Source organism: Entelurus aequoreus, linkage group LG26, assembly GCF_033978785.1.
Source record: "Entelurus aequoreus isolate RoL-2023_Sb linkage group LG26, RoL_Eaeq_v1.1, whole genome shotgun sequence".
NCBI lineage: Eukaryota > Metazoa > Chordata > Actinopteri > Syngnathiformes > Syngnathidae > Entelurus > Entelurus aequoreus.
Genome location: NC_084756.1, coordinates 18584232 through 18605613, shown reverse-complemented (window position 1 = coordinate 18605613; position 21382 = coordinate 18584232). Strand labels below are relative to the sequence as shown.

The 21382-nt window shown below is 40.0% G+C and overlaps 1 protein-coding gene across 9 annotated transcripts in view; it reads right to left on the bottom strand.

Annotated features, from left to right (window-relative positions):
- Positions 1 to 21382, bottom strand: part of atp2b2 (ATPase plasma membrane Ca2+ transporting 2) — a 316595-nt gene that overhangs the window by 213555 nt on the left and 81658 nt on the right. Inside the window, exon 1 of one of the 9 annotated variants that reach the window (XM_062037834.1) lies at positions 19639 to 19800. The exons of 7 other annotated variants lie outside the window; for them this stretch is intronic. The gene's annotated coding sequence lies outside the window, so the exon portion shown is untranslated. Of the gene's footprint in view, positions 1 to 5178; positions 5293 to 19638; positions 19801 to 21382 lie in introns of those variants that run through there. One more of the 9 variants, XM_062037835.1, reaches the window with a different exon arrangement.

The window sequence follows — 21382 nt, the reverse complement described above, 5'->3', positions numbered from 1 at the left end:
TCTCCAAACTTCTCCTACTGTACTCGCCCATTAGGCTCCGTCAACGTCGCCAAAGCTCAGTGCGAGCCAAGACGAGCATCTGTGGCGGCCAAATACTCTAAATGAAAGCAAACAAATCATCTCCTGGGGAAATAGTGTGTGTTTATTTATGTGTGTGTTTGTGTATGTGTGTGTGTGCGTGTGTAGCCAATCAAGTGCTGAACTGAGGAGTGACTCTACACAACTACAAAGAAATGACATCATCAACAGCACCAGATGGCACTGTCACTTACCCTAATGCATTCCATTACGACTCGGCGCTACCTGGGCATCGAACACGCGGCTCGCTTTACTTCAGAGATGCTCGTCCCTGGACGTGAGAGAAACGCCGTGGCGGCCGGCAGAGCTCCAGGTCGGTGGTTCTTTAGTGGTATTGTGTTGGCTCTCCAAGTACCACCATAATGAACAACATTGAAGCACAGTAACGTATAGAGATGTCCGATAATATCAGCCGATAAATGCTTTAAAATGTAATATCGAAAATTATCGGTATCGTTTTTTTTTAATTATTGGTATCGTTTTTTTTTTTTGTTTGTTTTTTTTTATTAAATCAACATAAAAAACAAGATACACTTACAATTAGTGCACCAAACCAAAAAAAACTCCCTCCCCCATTTACACTCATTCACACAAAAGGGTTGTTTCTTTCTGTTATTAATATTCTGGTTCCTACATTATATATCAATACAGTCTGCAAGGGATACAGTCCGTAAGCACACATAATTGTGCGTGCTGCTGGTCCACTAATAGTACTAACCTTTAACAGTTAATTTTACTCATTTTCATTAATTACTAGTTTCTATGTAAATGTTTTTATATTTTTACTTTCTTTTTTATTCAAGAAAATGTTTAATTTATTTATCTTGTTTTATTTTATTAGGACCTTATCTTCTCCATACCTGGTTGTCCAAATTAGGCATAATAATGTGTTAATTCCAAGACTGTACATATCGGTTGATATCGGTATCGGTAATTAAGAGTTGGACAATATCGGAAATCGTCAAAAAAGCCATTATCGAACATCCCTAGTGACGTAGTAGGCCTAAGTATTCATTAAAACAAGGCAGATGTTTTAATAAGTATATCATGTATACCATGACATTATGTCTTTCACAAGTGTATGTAAACGTTTGACCACGACTGTATGTGGCTCACCACATCATTCAAAGTGGTCTACCACATCATTCAAAGTGGTCTACCACGTCGTTTAACAAAGTCCGTCATGCCAGTCATTTTTGTGGTCTGCCACATTATGAGGGCCGCCATGTCATTCAAGGTGGCCTGCCACTTCCTTTAAAGTGGCCCACTAAAGGCAGTCATAATTGCGACGTGGCATTCAAAAAACGAGTTTGACACCCCTGTGGCCTAACACATCACCCCCTCTGGAAAATGTGGAATATTCCACAAGTCACATGGTTCACATGAATTATATATATTTCCACTGTGACTTTGGGGGTAACATGACTCAACACAGTCCCGTTACCTTATTTTTATTCATTTTTATATGTTACTTGTTTATTTATTTAAAATTTTGGTTGACTTACCGTATTTGAAGGACCATAGGGTGCACCGGATTATAAGGCGCACTGCCGATGAGCGGGTCGAGTCAGGTGTCGACACGGACTACAAAGGCGGACACGTGCACATTTTCAGGACTTATGCAGATCCCAAATACAGATCAGCAGGTACCAGAAGGTACGAAAAGTTGCTTTTGCTTAATATTGCGAAACAAAACGGCAGATATGTCTTACCTTATACACACACTATAATAATAATCGTAGAAGCACGGTACAATCCATCAAGCGGTGTGGCTTCATAGCTTACCAAAGTCGTACTAAAACATTGTGATTGATTTGAGAACCGTGTGTAATGTTCTATATTTTCAATGGAACATTTCAAATTAGAGATGTCCGATAATATCGGACTGCCGATATTATCGGCCGATAAATGCTTTAAAATGTAATATCGGAAATTATCGGTATCGGTTTCAAAAAGTAAAATTTATGACTTTTTAAAACGCCGCTGTGTACACGGACGTAGGGAGAAGTACAGAGCGCCAATAAACCTTAAAGGCACTGCCTTTGCGTGCCGGCCCAGTCACATAATATCTACGGCTTTTCACACATACAAGTGAATGCAAGGCAAAATTGGTCAACGGCCATACAGGTCACACTGAGTGAGAGTAGTCGTATAAACAACTTTAACACTGTTACAAATATGCGCCACACTGTGAACCCATACCAAACAAGAATGACAAACACATTTCGGGAGAACATCCGTACCGTAACACAACATAAACACAACAGAACAAATACCCAGAACCCCTTGCAGCACTAAATCTTCCGGGACGCTACAATATACACCCCCCCCACGCTCTCTCAGGAAGAGCATGTCCCAAGTTCCAAGCTGCAATAATGCACTTTGTGACTTCAATAATAAATATGGCAGTGCCATGTTGGCATTTTTTTCCATAACTTGAGTTGATTTATTTTGGACAACCTTGTTACATTGTTTAATGCATCCAGCGGGGCATCACAACAAAATTAGGCATAATAATGTGTTAATTCCACGACTGTATGTATCAGTATCGGTTGATATCGGAATCGGTAATTAAGAGTTGGACAAAATCGGAATATCGGATATCGGCAAAAAAGCCATTATCGGACATCTCTATTTAAAATGTTAGTGTTTAGTGTTTACTTGAGTCATATTGCAGTCTACACGTATCTCTTATGTGTGACTGCCATCATATTGCAGTCTACACGTTATCTCTTGTGTGACTGCCATCTACTGGTCACACGTATTATTTCACCATGTACCAAATAAAAAAGCTTTGAGGTCGGTAAGCACAACCAAAAGTATTCCATACATTACGCGCACCGGGTTATATAAGGCGCACTGTTGAGTTTTGAGAAAATTAAAGGATTTTAAGTGCCCCTTATAGTCCGAAAAATACAGTACTTTAATATGCTAAGTAAAATGTAAATACCGCAGTATTGCCGTAAATTCTCACGATGATGACGATATCACAAGAGAACTCGGAGTACATGTAGTGTGGCATTTATATTATTAAAAGTTAAATTGTCAGTAAACCTCTTGAGGATCAAAATTCTCCAACTAATACAAAATTGTCCACTGCAGGAACTTCCAAGTTTGAAAGGACAAAAAAGTGAAAATGATTGTTGTACCCTGGATGTTTACATTGTCACTTTAAATACGCTCAATTGAAAGTTTGAGGTTTCGTTATATGTTCGTGTTACTTGGAACTCTGAATGTTCTTGCACTATTCTTGCCACTTACAGTTTGTAGCAATAACTATGTTGCATTATGTTGTCTTCAATTACAGTAAGTGTTTATTTTTACCATTTTTGCCTCTTCATTATACACACTATAGCATTGTTATCAAGGAGTCTTTTGTTGTTGTTAATACCGCAATGCTACCATACCATGGGCTTAATACTGTGGCCTTAATACCGTGACAATATCAGATTTTGATATCCTTACACACCTAAATATGATGTATGCTTTTGCTTTGCTAAAAACTAATTCCTTTTTTACTTTTAGTAAAGTAATGCATCATCCTAAATAACATTTAAAAAATGATGTTGCCGGAGGAGGGATAGAACAAGCATAAGACAAATTCACTAAAATGGCCAATAAGTAAACAGGCTTAAAAACTAGAGTGCCACCTGCTGGATAATAAATACATAATCTCCCACACTTGAGACGAGATGGCTCCATTTAAGGCAGGGGTGTCAAACTAATTTTAGAACGGGGGCCACCTGGAGAAAAATCCACTCCCCAATTGGGCCGGACTGGTAAAATCACGGCACGATAACTTAAAAAAAAAAAGACAACTTCAAATTGTTTTCTTTGTTTAAAAATATAACAAGCACATTCTGGAATTGTAGAAATCATAATGTTTTTTTTACACTCACATGTTGCGGTTAATAGTATTCTACCTTTATTTGTAATTATTTAAACTTTCTGAATACATTATGTGATAAAGTTCATCAGTCAACTCATTGGTGTTAATTTTCAATCAAGATAAAATTATCAAAATCAAATTACAGGATATTTATGTAGTGTGCTCATTTTCTTCGACTGGTGCACTAACATGTGTAGGGATGTCCGATAATGGCTTTTTGCCGATATCCGATATTGTCCAACTCTTTAATTACCGATACCAACCGATATATACAGTCGTGGAATTAACACATAATTATGCCTAATTTGGACAACCAGGTATGGTGAAGATAAGGTACTTTTTAAAAAAATATATAAAATAAAATAAGATAAATAAATTAAAAACATTTTGAATAAAAAAGAAAGTAAAACAATATAAAAACAGTTACATAGAAACTAGTAATTAATGAAAATTTGTAAAATTAACTGTTAAAGGTTAGTACTATTAGTGGACCAGCAGCACGCACAATCATGTGTGCTTACGGACTGTATCCCTTCCAGACTGTATTGATATATAATGTAGGAACCAGAATATTAATAACAGAAAGAAACAACCCTTTTGTGTGAATGAGTGCGAATGAGTGTAAATGGGGGAGGGAGGTTTTTTGGGTTGGTGCACTAATTGTAAGTGTATCTTGTGTTTTTTGTGTTGATTTAATAAAAAATAAACGATACAGATAATAAAAAAATGATACGGATAATTTCCGATATTACATTTTAATGCATTTATCGGCCGATATTATCGGACATCTCTAATCATGTGGTTGATTTATTTTTACATATGTAGCATCGTCTACAAAGAATTGCTATTGCGACATCTAGTGGACACATTTAGAACAGCAGTTTCTTTCATTAAAAAATTTCAGCCGGATAAAACCTGTTCGCGGGCCTGAACTGGCCCGCAGGCAGTACGTTTGACAACCCTGATTTAAGGCCTAAAAATGGTGTGGTCGAGGCTGGGTTTGTTCTCCCGAAATGCAGACGGACGACTCCGGACATGGCGTGCATTGTTTATTCCACAAAATATCAACGTAGTACGAAAAAACAGAAAACAAGTCGCACTCGAAGCTAATGCTACTATTAGCATGGACTATGGACAAGAAATAAACACGTAACTTTGGCATGAAACAAACAACTTAAGTAGCAGGGTTGCATGAAGCAAATAAAACTCACGTGGACACGGCATGAAGTGAACAAACAGCATAAACTATGGTATTGCATGAAACAATGACGCCAGGCTGACTGACCGGCAATGGCAGGCTTAAATAATGCCTCCGATTAGTGCTCGGGTAGCAGGTGAGCGGCCGAACACTAATCAGAGACAGGTGAACATAATTAGCAACCATGGCAACCAAAACAAACTCAGGGAGGTGCACAAACAGGACCTCAAGGAGTCCAAAACTAACAAAAAACACAAAAATATGATCCGGACCACGGATCATGACAGGTGTGTCTTTTGATTGTGAGCCTGTGACTTGACAGTGACTAACGACCAAACTCTGCTGCACAAAGTGCAGACTGTGCAATAATTGGGTCCTTTAGAACAAAAGTAAAAGTATAATTGGACTTCATGAACTTCAACACCATATGGCAGAAGTGAGTTAAATACAACGTGAGCAGATGCTCACACCATATGATCACCACACTGGCGTGCCTGTCGGTGGAAAATATAGATGTTATTGGCAGGTTCAGCATCTTTATAGTCAACTGTGAGTGGAACAAGTGTTTGCTATAGTATAAACATACAAAACCCAAAACCAGTGAAGTTAGCACGTTGTGTAAATGGTAAAAAAAAACCCAGAATATAATGATTTGCAAATTATTTTCAACCTATATTCAATTGAATAGACTGCAAAGACAAGATACTCAACGTTCGAACTGGAAAACTTTGTCATTTTTTGCAAATATTAGCTCATTTGGAATTTGATGCCTGCAACATGTTTCAAAAAAGCTGGCACGAGTGGCAAAAAAGACTGAGAAAGTTGAGGTATGCTCATCAAACACTTATTTGGAACATCCCACAGGTGGACAAGAATACACTTCACTAGCAAGGTTCAAATGTCAATGCAAAGATCTGCCAATGTGTTTACAGTGGTCCAAGTTCTTCTATAGAACAGGAGAACTGTAGTGTTTTTTTAGGTATTCATTGCAAAAATATTTGTCTCCCAAGTTCTGAACTGAACTCGGGAGACGGTATGGTGTCATTCCCGGGACGGATTTGGCCCCCTGGCCGCCAGTTGAATAGCCCTGTCATAATACAATAAATAATGTAACTTAATGCTTGCAAAACAAATCATCAACATTTGCTCCAGGATGTTCTGCGACTGTACTACTGGCATACGGCGTACCCTGCCTGTGAGGAAATATGGTGCGAGAGAATCCCCCAGGGGATGAGAACATGCACCTGCACTGTTAGGCCACATGATTAGGTACAATACCCTTACACAACACAAAAGCCCAGTATAACGGCCAGGTGGCAGCAACATCTAAACTCTCCAAATAGACGAACACAAACACCATAAAAGGCATTTAAATGCTGCGAATGACAACACAAATTCTGTTGATTTCATATAATAAGTATTTTGTTCAAATTCACATGCGGCTCTTTAGCGCCGCCCTAGTGGCCCCCTGGAGCATTTTTTAAAAAGGCTTCGCTTTAGTAGGGTTTTTGTTTGAGGACAAACATGACACAAACCTTACAAATTGTTACAAAGCCCAATGTTTAATATGTTTGTGTGTATGCTTCACTGATGAAACTATTTGGTGAACATCGTTTTGTCCTACTAATGTTGGCGGTTCTTGAACTCACCATAGTGTGGACTATGACGCAATAGTTTGTTTACATGTAAAATCTTCCACTCCTTTTGTGTCTCATTTTGTCCACCAAACGTTTTATACTGTGCGTGAATGCACAAAGGTGTGCTTTGTCAATGTTATTGACTTGTTGGGGTGCTAATCAGGCATATTTGGTCAGTGCAGGACTGCAAGCTGATAGATGCTAACATGCTATTTAGGCTAGCTGTGTGTACATATTAGGTATGTTCATCATTATGCCTCATTTGTAGGTATATTTGAGCTCATTTAATATCATTTACTTTTATCCTCTTTGTATATAATTTAGTTTTTCATGTCTCATGACACATTTCTGATAGTTGTTTGTGTGCCATGTTGTTCCAGACCACAGCAAACATTACCTAGCTTGCCAAAGATTGTAATAAATCTATTAAAAGAGGACAGCCTGCCGTTTCCTTTAACTTGGACACACACATCTATACCTTTGGCCATTAAAAGCCAGTAATTTCCAGGAGTTATCTCACCTTCTGAGTAGCCTCTGATTTACTAATGGTTTCTAATGTTGTAAAAATGTGTAGAATAAATATTACATTTCAACATTTCTGTCAACGAAGATTTGCTTCAGCCTGCGACACATAGTCATTTTGATAGTTGGCTATTATAGCTAATATAGACACTTACATCATGTGTTGTCTTCATTATAACACTTATATAAGACTTTTAAAGTAATTTTGATAGTAGGCTAATATAGCTAATATAGACACTTACATCATGTGTTGTCTTCATTATAACACTTATATAAGACTTTTAAAGTAATTTTGATAGTAGGCTAATATTGCTAATATAGACACTTACATCATGTGTTGTCTTCATTATAACACTTATATAAGACTTTTAAAGTAATTTTGATAGTAGGCTAATATAGCTGATATAGACACTTACGTCATGTGTTGCCTTCATTATAACACTTATATAAGACTTTTAAAGTAATTTTGATAGTAGGCTAATATAGCTGATATAGACACTTACGTCATGTGTTGCCTTCATTATAACACTTAAATACGGCTTTTCATTTTTTGCGGCTCCAGATAGATTTGTTTTTTGTATTTTTGGTCCAATATGGCTCTTTCAACGCTTTGGGTTGCCGACCCCTGCTTTAGACACACCAATAAGCTTGTTTTTAGATGCACAATAAAACTCCTCATAGGAAATGCAATTTGTTACAACTTTGTGACATGATACGATGCACATTAATGAACATATAAAATATAAATGTGACAGATTGTAGCCAAAGGCTGATTTCCATCTGCATCTCATTGCAAAGGAACAAGCCCAGGGCTGCCACTAATACAGCAATATAGTGAGTTGCATTTTTCATGCACTTAATTTTGCTGTATTTATCTGGCACAAGTGGAAAGCCGGTCCCTGAAAATAATGCCGACATTAAACCGGTCCGTGGTGCAAAAAAGGTTGTGGACCACTGTTCTAGAGGACCACGTGATGGAGCCAGCATACCTTCAGTGCTATATGCACCACAGTTTGACAAATACATGCCTTTTACATTGATTATCAGATCTCAGCTTTTGATTACCGTATTTTTCGGACTATAAGGCGCACTTAAAATCCTTTTTTTTTCTTCTCAAAACTCGACAGTACGCCTATTTACCAAGTGGTGTGGCGTGGCTCCGATAAAAGAGCGGCCGACCATTAACTTGAGGGTTCCTAGTTCGAATCCAGTTTCCGCCTTCCACGTCACTGCTTTTGGGCAAGACACTTCACACACCTGGCTCCCCGTGCCACCCGCACTGGTGTAAATGTAGCTTAAATGTACATAATGGGTCTCTCAATGTACAGCACTTTGAGTCACTAGAGAAAAGGCACTATATAAATATAAATCACTTCACTACCAAATGTACCGACTGAAGAAGCAACACATGTACCATATTTTCTGGACTATAAGGCGCACTTAAAATCATTTTATTTTTTTCCCTAAAACTCGACAGTGCGCCTTATAACCCGGTGCGCCTAATGTAAGGAATAATTCTGGTTGAGGTTACCCACCTCGAAGCTATTTTATTTGGTACATGGTGTAATGATAAGTGTGATTAGTAGATGGCAGTCAAACATAAGAGATAAGTGTAGGCTGCACTATGATGGCAATATGTCTCAAGTAAACCACACCAACATTTTAAATGTTCCATTGAAAATATAGAACATTACACACACGGTGCTCAAAAATCTATCAAAATGTTTTAGTACGACTTTGGTAAGCTATGAAGGATTGTCGGCACATTATACATACAAGGATTATTATGGTGCGTGTTTAAGGTAAGACATTATCTGGCGTTTTGTTTCGCAATATTATGCAAAAGCAACTTTTCTTACCTTCTGGTACCCGCTGATCTGTATTTGGGATCTGCATAAATCCTGAAAAATTGCACGCGTCCGCCTTTGTAGTCCGTACCGACACAGTAGCTGATAAGCTTCTTCTTTTTTCTCTATCTTCTTGTTATGGGACATTCATCCTCCGCTGTTGCCATTTCTAATATAAAGTAGTGTAAAGTTCTTACTTTTATCTGTCAGTAAACTCGCCATGAAAGCGCTAAAACATACAGGTGTAGTGAGTTTACATTATTCACCCAAGGAACTTTAGTTATTAGAGAGTTCCTGTCGGACGGTTATTCACGGGACACATTTCCGGCGGATGAGGAGATGCTGCTCCGTTATTGATTGAAGTAAAGTCTGAATGTCATTAAAACAGTTAGCGCCATCTTTTGACACTTCTTCCACTCCCGTCCTTGCACGCTACACCGCTACAACAAAGATGACGGGGAGAAGACGCTGCCGAAGGTGAGCCACATAAATAATATGATTCCTTTAATGCGCCCTATAATCCGGTGCGCCTAATATATGAAAAAAGATTTTAAAAAGACCATTCATCGGCAGTGCGCCTTATAATCCGGTGCGGCCTATGGTCCGGAGAATACGGTACATTGCAATGCATATTTGGTACCCAACATCAAATTTGAAGCCTGCTGATCCTAAAGGACAAAAGTTGTGGTATATTTCCGCACGAGCATATTCAGACTGCAAGAAGAAGAAGGTTTAAGGAAAAATAGGACAGCGGGCATGAGGCCTAGAAAGAAGGACTAGAAATAGAATGGGATGTTAGTCTATCTTTGAATTGGGCTGTCTACTGGGAGATAAGGTGCGATTGAAATGGCCGGCTATAGTGGAGCAGCTCAATCAAGCTGTTACTGGAACAAAAGGAAAGGATTAGAAAAGATTCACCGGTAGCCATTTTAGCCTCTGGGATTCACGTTATGTTGTCAAAAAGGCCTCATCTGCTCCGTCATGGAGGTTGAAATGTTGCTTCAATGCCTCGGAAACACAAGTGAGAAGCAGCACAAGGAGGGTCCAGACATGGGTCATATTGTTCCGACTTGCATACGTTTTTTTTCTGCATCACATTTTTTATGCTTTTCCAATCAACCTCAACTGCTCCTGATTTGCTCCAATCAATAACCTGACATTCCGAATGGCAACATAAGAACTATTAAGGCAACAGCTAGGACAGCTGGACATGTGCTGTACGGAGCACGTAGAGATGGCACATGCACAAACGGGACAAAAATGTCAGGAAAGGAAGCCATTCGACCAAGAAATGCAAAAATGCAGGAAAACATCTAAAAAGATGTTCAAGTTGTTGTGCCACAGTAAGCACATCCAAATATGCCCTTGGAGAGAGACTTGGGGTCGGCAACCCAAAATGTTGAAAGAGCCAAATTGGACCAAAAATACAATAATAAAATCTGTCTGGAGCCACAAAAAATTTAAAACCTTATATACAGTAAGTCTTATAATAAAGGCAACACATGATGTAAGTGTCTATATTAGCCTACTATCAAAATGACTGTGTCGCAGGCTGAAGCAAATCTTCGTTGACAGAAATTTTTCAATTTAACATTTATTCTACACATTTTTACAACATTAGAAACCATTAGTAAATCAGAGGCTACCCAGAAGGTGAGATAACTCCTGGAAATGACTGGCTTTTGATGACCAAAAGGTATACATTATATGTGTGTCCAAGTTAAAGGAAACGGCAGGCGACATCTTCTTCTAATGGACTTATTACAATCTTTGGCAAGCTAGGTAATGTTTGCTGTGGTCTGGAACAACATGGCACACTAACAACTATCTGAAATGCAGCCAATATTACATACAGATAAGGTGTCATGAGACATGCAAAACAAAATTATATACACAGAGGATAAAAGTAAAGGATATTAAATGAGCTCAAATATACCTACAAATGAGGCATAATGATGCAATATGTACATACAGCTAGCCTAAATAGCATGTTAGCATCGATTAGCTCACAGTCATGCACTGACCAAATATGCCTGATTAGCACTCCAACAAGTCAATAACATCAACAAAGCGCACATTTGTGCATTCACACACAGTATAAAACATTTGGTGAACAAAATGAGTGGAAGATTTTACATGTAAACAAACTGTGGCGTCACAGTCCACACTATGGTGAGTTCAACTACTGCCGAAATTATTAGGACAAAACGATGTCCGCCAAATAGTCTCATCAGTGAAGCATACACACACACACATATTAGACAGTGGGCTTTCTAACGATTGGAAAGGTTTGTGTTATATTTGTCCTTAAGCAAAAAACACACTAAAACAAAAATATTATTTTTCCCCCATCTTTCTCCATTTTCCATACTTTTTAAAAAAAAATGCTCCAGGGAGCCACTAGGGCGGCACTAGAGAAACGCGGGTTGCTGACCCCCGCTCTAGTGGAACATTTAAGGGACACTTGCACAACGCATATTAGTAGAGTACCTAAAGGAACAGAAACGGGACAAACCGTTGCCATTAAGTTGGAGTTTGCTGAAAATGTCCCCATTTCCGTAATGTAGTGAAGTTTGGTATGGCATTCACATGCTCAAAACTGTGTAACTGGTACTAAAATAACAGATACTTCTTTGTGTTGGATAGTGTACCAAAAGGAACAGAAAATGGCCTTTTGTAAACTATTCCATTAGGCTGGAAGTATACAGGGTGTCCCTTAAAGTCTACACACACATGAAAAAATACACATATTGTCTAATTATACACAAATATATTTAATAAGGATATCACATGTAATATGAATATTATCTTTTTGTTTGTTTATTTTTCGTAAATTTGAGTAGATTTACATTTATACTATTATATGTATGTATATATCTATTAAAAAACATAAGACAGGGGTGTCAAAGTCAAGGCCAGTGGGCCAGATCCGGCCCGTGAATGAATGATCTATGGCCCCCGGGATGATATTTGATTAGTATTAGAACCGGCCCGCAGGCCACAGCCGCCAGCTGCTGTTTTGCACGCACCATCAATGTTGGCGGTAGGAATTTATATTTTACATAATTTATGCTATAATTATATGGTAATATTTTCAGAATGTGTTTGTTTTATTTTTGGCCAAAGTAAAACAAAAAAAACAATCTGAAGTTGTCTTTATTTTTTTAGTTTTAATGCCATGATTTTAATAGTCCGTCCCGCGTGTGCACAGATTTTCCTCCATGCGGCCCTTGAGCTAAAATGAGTTTAACCACCCCTGCCTTAGGATTAAGAATTAAGACACATTTGAAGATTCCACCATGTGGTACAAATTGGTCCAGTTCAGTACAGTACATGGCCTATATTGCCTTTCCATGCCCAAATACACAATATTGCCAAAAGCATTTGGCCACCCATCCAAATGATTTTATTTCCAGTGTGGAACTGTCATAGGATGCCACCTGTGCAACAAATCCAGTAGTGAAATGTCCTCGCTCTTAAATGTTCCAAAGTCAACTGTCGGCTTTATTATAAGAAAATGGAAGAGTTTGGGAACAACAGCAACTCAGCCTCCAATTGGTAGGACATGTAAACTGACAGAGAGGGGTCAGCAGATGATGAAACGCATAGTGCAAAGAAGTCGCTAACTTTCTGCACAGTCAGTTGCTACAGAGCTCCAAACTTCAAGTCACCTTCCAATTAGCCCACCATCCAGGATACCAAAACATTTTGGACAAGTCCATGCTCCCAACCTTGTGGGAACAATTTGGAGCGGGCCCCTTCCTCTTTCAACATGACTGTGCACCAGTGCACAAAGCAAAGTCCACAAAGACAAGGATGACAGAGTCTGGTGTGGGAGAACTTGACTGGCCTGCACAGAGTCCTGACCTGCACCCGATAGAACACCTTTGGGATAAATTAGAACGGAGACTGACCAACATCAGTGTGTGACCTCATCAATGCGCTTTTGGAAGAATGGTGGAAAACTCCTATAAACACACTCCGCAACCTTGTGGACAGCCTTCCCAGAAGAGTTGAAGCTGTAATAGCTGCAAAAGGTGGATCGACATCATATTGAACCCTATGGGTTAGGAATGGGATGGCACTTCAAGTTCATATGTGGGTCAAGGCAGGTGGTTAAATACTTTTGGCAATATAGTGTATGTGTAAGGTACCAAACCAACTGAGACATACTGTGCTGCAAAAGCTATCGGTGGGCACCAAAAATGTTGATCCCTATCATACCCTTCTAGGCACCCTTGTGATGAGGTGCCACAATAGTGCAGTATCCAAATGGACAGAAAGGGGTTATAGAATTGTCTAAATTGTCTTGCTAAGATAAAAAAAGAAAAAAACATATATTTTAGGGAAATAATCCTAGATTCCATTTTCTTTTTGATTCATCAAAAGTTGTCACCTTGTTTTTTTTCCTCCTCATACCCGTTTGGCACCCGACCACAGTAGTACAGTACCCAATGGGACAGAAAAAGGTTATAGAATAATCAAGATTCATTGTTTGATTATAATTGTATATTCTATTTTCTTTTGCCATATCAACAGTTGTCACCTACATTGTTGTCCTCATCATACCCGTTTAGGCACCCTGCTTGTGGTGTACCACATCAATTTTTTTGGCATTTCAAAATTGTGAGGGGTAGCAAAATATCTTCTTCTTGCCGTAAGGTCAGAATCTGGCTCTTCCTCTTCCTGACCCTTACTTCCCGTCAGACATCTAATTAGGTTTTCCATTAACCCCCTAATAATGGCCTCACCCTCAATAAATACCGAAACGTTGGTCTGAGACCCTCATCACACCTTTTTAGGCACCCATCTAATGGGGTATCACATTTCCACCATGCTGGCAATTTAGTACGTTACTCTTTTTTTGTTGTTGTTTTGCATTTTACATGTACATTATCAAAAATTGTCAGGGGGCACAAAAATAGTCCTCATCTTACATCATACCCTTTTATGCACACCGCTAATGGGGTACCACATTTCCACCGTGCCGTACAATTTGGTACATTACTCGTTTTTGTTTTGCATTTTTACACGCACTTTATCAAAAGTGTCCAGGGGGCACCAAAATAGTTTTCCCTTATCATACCCTTTTGGGCAGCACAATGATAGGGTGCCAACCGCAGCGGTGGAGTACCTAAAAGGCATAAAGTAGGATACACAACTGTTAATATAGAAAATATCAAAAAATAAGGATTCAGAGGGAACTAAAACCGTATTTTCAGTCTTGGTCCTTTTTTAATTTGCATTTTTATGATCAAAAGTTAAAAAAAATGTTGACCCTCATCATACCCTTTTAGACGCCCAGCTAATTGGGTTACACATTTCTATTATGGTGTGCAGCTTGGTACATTACACTTTTTTTGTTTTGCGTTTTTGCATGTACATTATCAAAAGTCTTTAAGGGCCACCGAAATATTTGACACTCAGCATACCCTATCATTGGGGTACCTAAAAGGGTATCAACTACAGTGGTACTCAAAAGGGCCTGAAGCAGGATATAGAACTGTTAAGATAGAAAATATCAATAATAAGGATTCAGAAGGAACTAAAACCTTATTTTCAGTCTTGGCCCTTTTTTAATTTGCATTTTTATGATCAAAAGTTAAAAACCCTCATCATACCCTTTTAGACGCCCAGCTAATTGGGATCCACATTTCTATTATGCTGTCCAGCTTGGTACATTACACTTTTTGGTTTCGGGTTTTTACGTGTACCTTATCAAAAGTTGTCAGGGGACACCGAAATAGTTGACCATTATCATACCCTTTTAGGCACCCCACAGTGGCCGAGTACCTACAAGGCTTGAAGTGGCTATTTAAACAGAAAATATTAATAATTGGGATTTAGAGAGAACTAAAACCTTGTTTCCAGTCCATGTCCTTTTTGGTTTTGCATTTCGATGATCAAATGTTAGAATAGTTATCCCTTATCATACCCTTCCAGGCATCGACCACAGTTTTACAACAGGGATCATACCTTTTTAGGCACCCATCTAATGGGGTATCACATTTCCACCATGCTAGCAATTTAGTATGTTACTCTTTTTGTTGTTGTTTTGCATTTTACATGTACATTATCAAAAGGGACCAGGGGACACCAAAATAGTTTTCCCTTATCATACCCTTTTGGGCACCCCAAAGATAGGGGGCCAACCACAGTGGTGGAGTACCTAAAAGGCTTGAAGTGGGAAATATAACTGTTAAGTAGGGATGTATACCGAGTACCGGTTCCTATTGGGCTTGGTCCAAGAGAACCGTTCAAATTCTGGACTAATAAGGCTATCAGTACTTGAAGTGGAATATACAACTATTCAGACCAGGGGTGTCAAACCTGCGGCCCAACAGGTTTATCCGGCCCACGTGATGAGTTTGCAATGTATAAAAATTAGCTGTTTTTTTTTTTTTTAACGAAAGAAACTCCTGTTCTAAATGTGTCCACTGGATGTCACAATAGCAATTCTGTTAGGCAAGCAAACGGTTTATACCGTTATACACTCCTCCTCGACCCACATCAAACTTAAAAACTGCCGGTTTTTGTCTTCTGCTTCGAACACGTCGTTATTTGGCATACCTTTATTCCCCCAAAATGTCTCTTGTCAAATGCGAGAAAAGTGAACTTAAGCCTTTTGAATAGTTTTTACCTCCGTTTCTTGCGGTTTGTTGAGTTAGCACGGGATTGATACGTGGACATGACAATGGAGGTATTTGATACCTCGGAGAGTTTACATGTTGTGTTTTTTTGTTCAATCCCAGTGACTTAAAGTTGAATCCTGGCTTTGTAGATACACTGAGACAAAGTCTAAACTTATTGTGTTTTTGAATCTGCACCAATTCCCTCAGAATTTTCAACAAAGTTGTGTTTTGTCCAGAGGATTATTTGTGATTTGAACGTTTTCATAATTGTTCTATTTTTGGCCAAAGTAAAACAAAGAAAACAACCTGGAGTTGTCTTCATTTTTAAGTTATCATGCCATGATTTTACCATTACGGCCCATTTTTCGGGTCTCCCTAAGTCTAGCATTAAAAGATTACAGTTGGTACAAAATGCCGCTGCTAGACTTTTGACAAGAACAAGAAAGTTTGATCATATTACACCAGGCTTGGGCAATTATTTTGACTCGGGGGCCACATTTAGAGAAAAAAATGTGTCTGGGGCCGGTATATGTGATTTTTAGGAACACTAATACAAAACCTCACAATAATGTCTGATTGAATGCTTAAAACATTATGACAGACTGCCTTAAAAAAAACAATGGAATTTTAAATTTTTCTATGAACGATAAAACACTGAATATTGACAAAATATGAATGTCACACCCCCTTTCGATCGACATATTTTACAATCAAGTGAAACGCAACAAAAATGCAACAAACAGTGAAATATGAACGCGAAGGGTACAAAATAAACCCACCTACAATCTGATATATCTGATATATCACTAAGCTCTAGAACTTTGTTGTGAAAATCTCCTTCCGCGTCTGTGGAAACGCTCCCCGCCCACACTGTTTGGTGCCTCGTCTGAGCTGCTGTGACGTAGATGACCATAGTAACTAATTAGATTACCATAGTAACTAATTATATTACCATAGTAACTGGTATATCATCCATAAGCGCAGATTCCAACCATTGAAATACTTTGTATAGTTGAAGACTTACGGTCGTTAGAAAACATCACTGCGCATCATAATGGCAGCTACACTTTCCATGTTAAACATCTAAAAAAATTATTTGGGAATGTCTGGCGGGCCAGATTGAAAAGCTTAACAGGCCACATGTGGCCCCCGGGCTTTAATTTGCCCAGGTCTGTATTACACCTATATAAGGCTCACCTGCACTGGCTACATGTGCACTTAAGATGTGACTTTAAGGTTTTACTACTTACATATAAAATACTACACGGTCTAGCTCCATCCTATCTTGCCGATTGTATTGTACCATATGTCCCGGCAAGAAATCTGCGTTCAAAGAACTCCGGCTTATTAGTGATTCCCAGAGCCCAAAAAAAAGTCTGCGGGCTATAGAGTGTTTTCTATTCGGGCTCCAGTACTATGGAATGCCCTCCCGGTAACAGTTAGAGATGCTACCTCAGTAGAAGCATTTAAGTCCCATTTTAAAACTCATTTGTATACTCTAGCCTTTAAATAGACCCCCTCTTTAGACCAGTTGATCTGCCGTTTCTTTTCTTTTCTCCTCTGCCCCCCTCTCTCTTGTGGAGGGGGAGTTGCACAGGTCCGGTGGCCATGAATGAAGTGCTGGCTGTCCAGAGTCGGGACCCGGGGTGGACCGCTCGCCTGTGCATCGGTTGAGGACCTCTCTGCGCAGCTGACCCGTCTCCGCTCGGGATGGTTTCCTGCTGGCCCCACTATGGACTGGACTCTCACTATCATGTTAGATCCACTATGGACTGAAATCCCACACTATTATGTTAGATCCACTATGGACTGGACTCTCACTATCATGTTAGATCCACTATGGACTGAAATCCCACACTATTATGTTAGATCCACTATGGACTGGACTCTCACTATTATGTTAGATTCACTATGGACTGGACTCTCACTAATATGTTAGATCCACTATGGACTGGACTCTCACTAATATGTTAGATCCACTATGGACTGGACTCTCACTATTATGTTAGATTCACTATGGACTGGACTCTCACTAATATGTTAGATCCACTATGGACTGGACTCTCACTAATATGTTAGATCCACTATGGACTGGACTTTCACAATATTATGTCAGACCCACTCGATATCTATTGCTTTCGGTCTCCCCTAGGGGGGGTTACCCACATATGCGGTCCTCTCCAAGGTTTCTCATAGTCATTCACATCGACGTCCCACTGGGGTGAGTTTTCCTTGCCCTTATGTGGGTTCTGTACCGAGAATGTCGCTGTGGCTTGTGCAGCCCTTTGAGACACTTGTGATTTGGGGCTATATAAATAAACATTGATTGATTGATTGATTGATTGATTGATTGATTGATTGATTGACTTGGGAATAGATTTTCCTCCATGCGGCCCCTGAGCTAACATGAGTTTGACACCCCTGATTTAGACCGAAAATATTAATAATTGGGATTCGGAGATAACTAAAACTTTGTTTCCAGTCCACACTCGACATCAATTGCTTTCGGTCTCCCCTAGGGGGGGTTACCCACATATGCGGTCCTCTCCAAGGTTTCTCATAGTCATTCACATCGACGTCCCACTGGGGTGAGTTTTCCTTGCCCTTATGTGGGTTCTGTACCGAGAATGTCGCTGTGGCTTGTGCAGCCCTTTGAGACACTTGTGATTTGGGGCTATATAAATAAACATCGATTGATTGATTGATTGATTGATTGATTGATTGATTGATTGATTGACTTGGGAATAGATTTTCCTCCATGCGGCCCCTGAGCTAACATGAGTTTGACACCCCTGATTTAGACCGAAAATATTAATAATTGGGATTCGGAGATAACTAAAACTTTGTTTCCAGTCCACACTCGACATCAATTGCTTTCGGTCTCCCCTAGGGGGGGTTACCCACATATGCGGTCCTCTCCAAGGTTTCTCATAGTCATTCACATCGACGTCCCACTGGGGTGAGTTTTCCTTGCCCTTATGTGGGCTCTGTACCGCGGATGTCGTTGTGGCTTGTGCAGCCCTTTGAGACACTTGTGATTTTGGGCTATATAAATAAACATTGATTGATTGATTGATTGACTTGGGAATAGATTTTCCTCCATGTGGCCCCTGAGCTAAAATGAGTTTGACACCCCTGATTTAGATCGAAAATATTAATAATTGGGATTCGGAGAGAACTAAAACCTTGTTTCCAGTCCAATGTCCTTTTTTTGTTTTGCGTTTCTATGATCGAAAGTTAGAATAGTTAACCCTCATCGTACCCTTCCAGGCACCGACTACAGTTTTACAACAGGGATGGACAATTGTCCGCATGTCTTGGGGAGACCGTAAAGGTCTGATTGATTGGACGTATTGCCCCCCCCCAAAGATGACATGTCAAAAAGATCATTGGCTGGATGTCTGCATGCTGTCATCAAACGAAACCATCAGAAAAACACATAAAAAAAGGCATGGAGGCGATTTGACCTCTATGACGCTCAATCTTTACGGTTTACATAAAACCACAATGCAGGAGAAAAAAAACCTGTGGTCTTGATGGCGACGCGCTAGACCTTATTATGCTTAAGGTCACGCTGCCTTCCCAGCTTGCCAATAGAAAGGACGGATAATCAATCAGTCTTGGTGGATGGGGGGAGCAGCCTGTCTTAACAGTGAGCTTTAAATGCACGCCAAGTCCAGTGAAGAAAACCAATCAAACGCATTGCCAAGTGTCAGTCGCTCACACACACACACACATACACACACCTGCACTGGGTACTAGAAAGGATGCGCAGCAATGCAGCACCATGCATGCATGATCTCACGGCCATGCAACAGGACCGCCGCCTACTTACATGACATGAAGGTTACAGTCGCCCACGGTCTTGCAATCCACCTGTGAGCGCACCGACACATGCGGCGGCGACGGTGGTGGCAGCGGCGGACTAACCACCACGGCAATGTGTGGGTGTGTGTGTGCGTGTGTGTGTATGCGTGTGTGTGAGTGTAGGTGTGTGTGTGTATGTGTGTGTGTGTGTGTGTGTGGAGACTGGCTGGGAGCAGCTCTCTCTCTCCCTGTGCTGCTGCCACCTCAGCTGGGGCCGTCTCAACGCACAGCCTGTACCATGTCGGCGGGCAGCGGGGGGTGCTGTATGAGTGTGTGTGTGTGTGTGTGTGTGTGTGTTCTTGTATTTCTACATCAGCAAGGAAAAGTACCGTCCACATGAGGACCGGTGAACAAGTTAGGACTGAAATCATGGTCCCAATACGGAAAAACCATTGCATCTAATAGAGAGCCAAATACCAGAGTCCGTGAACATTGCTCCAAAGTCAGAATTTTTTTGTTGATTTAACGCGCATGCATAAGTAAACATTGACGGGTGCAAAGGCAGCAATATATGATAAAACAAGACCTAAAGAAGGACTTCCCTATTCATCCCTGAAAAAACCCGCCAGGTGAACAGCTGATTGTACGACTTCCGGTGCTGACGTAACACAACCCGCGTCCCATATGTGACCGTAGGATGAACAAATACACTAAGGTACTAAGACTGTAGTGGCCATTAACAGTTAGCGTCTACAGCTGGGTTGCCCAAAGTGCGCCGCATGCCATCTGTGGTACGTGACTCGTTTGTCATCAGCCTTAAGCACATTACAAAAAGTATTGAGATCTCATTTGCACCCCTGGTGGTGAAATCTATCAACATTAGGGTGGTCCCAAAAAGGAGGGATTTTTCAATCTGTGTGTCGCTTTTAAAAGTGCTCCCCCTCTGGCCAACATATGAAATAACAAGTGTGTGTAAGAAATTGAAATGCGCCCCCTTTGGCCAAAATTATTTGAAAAAACAAATAAATATGTATATAGAGACATACTGTAATAACTTGAAGTAAATAATGAAAATGAAAAACCAATTAAAAACAAAAAATTCGAAAAATTAAATAATTAACTAAAAGCTTACCTTTTATATATTTGCATAGTATGTATATATTATTAATGTTGTACATTTTTCGGCGGTCTCAAAAAGGTAACAATACAAGTGTGTGTGTGTGTGTGTGTGTGTGTGTGTGTGTGTGTGTGTGTGTGTGTGTGTGTGTGTGTGTGTGTGTGTGTGTGTGTGTGTGCGTGTGTGTGTGTGTGCGTGTGTTCTTGTATTTCTTCCCTTCTTGAGACATCAATATGGAAAAGTACCGTCCATATGAGGACCGGTGAACAAGTTAGGACTGAAACCATGGTCCCAATACGGAAAAACCATTGCATCTAATAGAGAGCCAAATACCCGAGTCCGTGAACATTGCTCCAAAGTCAGAATTTTTTTGTTGATTTAACGCGCATGCATAAGTAAACATTGACGGGTGCAAAGGCAGCAATATATGATAAAACAAGACCTAAAGAAAGACTTCCCTATTCATCCCTGAAAAAACCCGCCAGGTGAACAGCTGATTGTACGACTTCCGGTGCTGACGTAACACAACCCGCGTCCCATATGTGACCATAGGATGAACAAATACACTACGGTACTAAGACTATAGTGGCCATTAACAGTTAGCTTCTACAGCTGGGTTGCCCAAAGTGCGGCACATGGGCCATCTGTGGTCCGT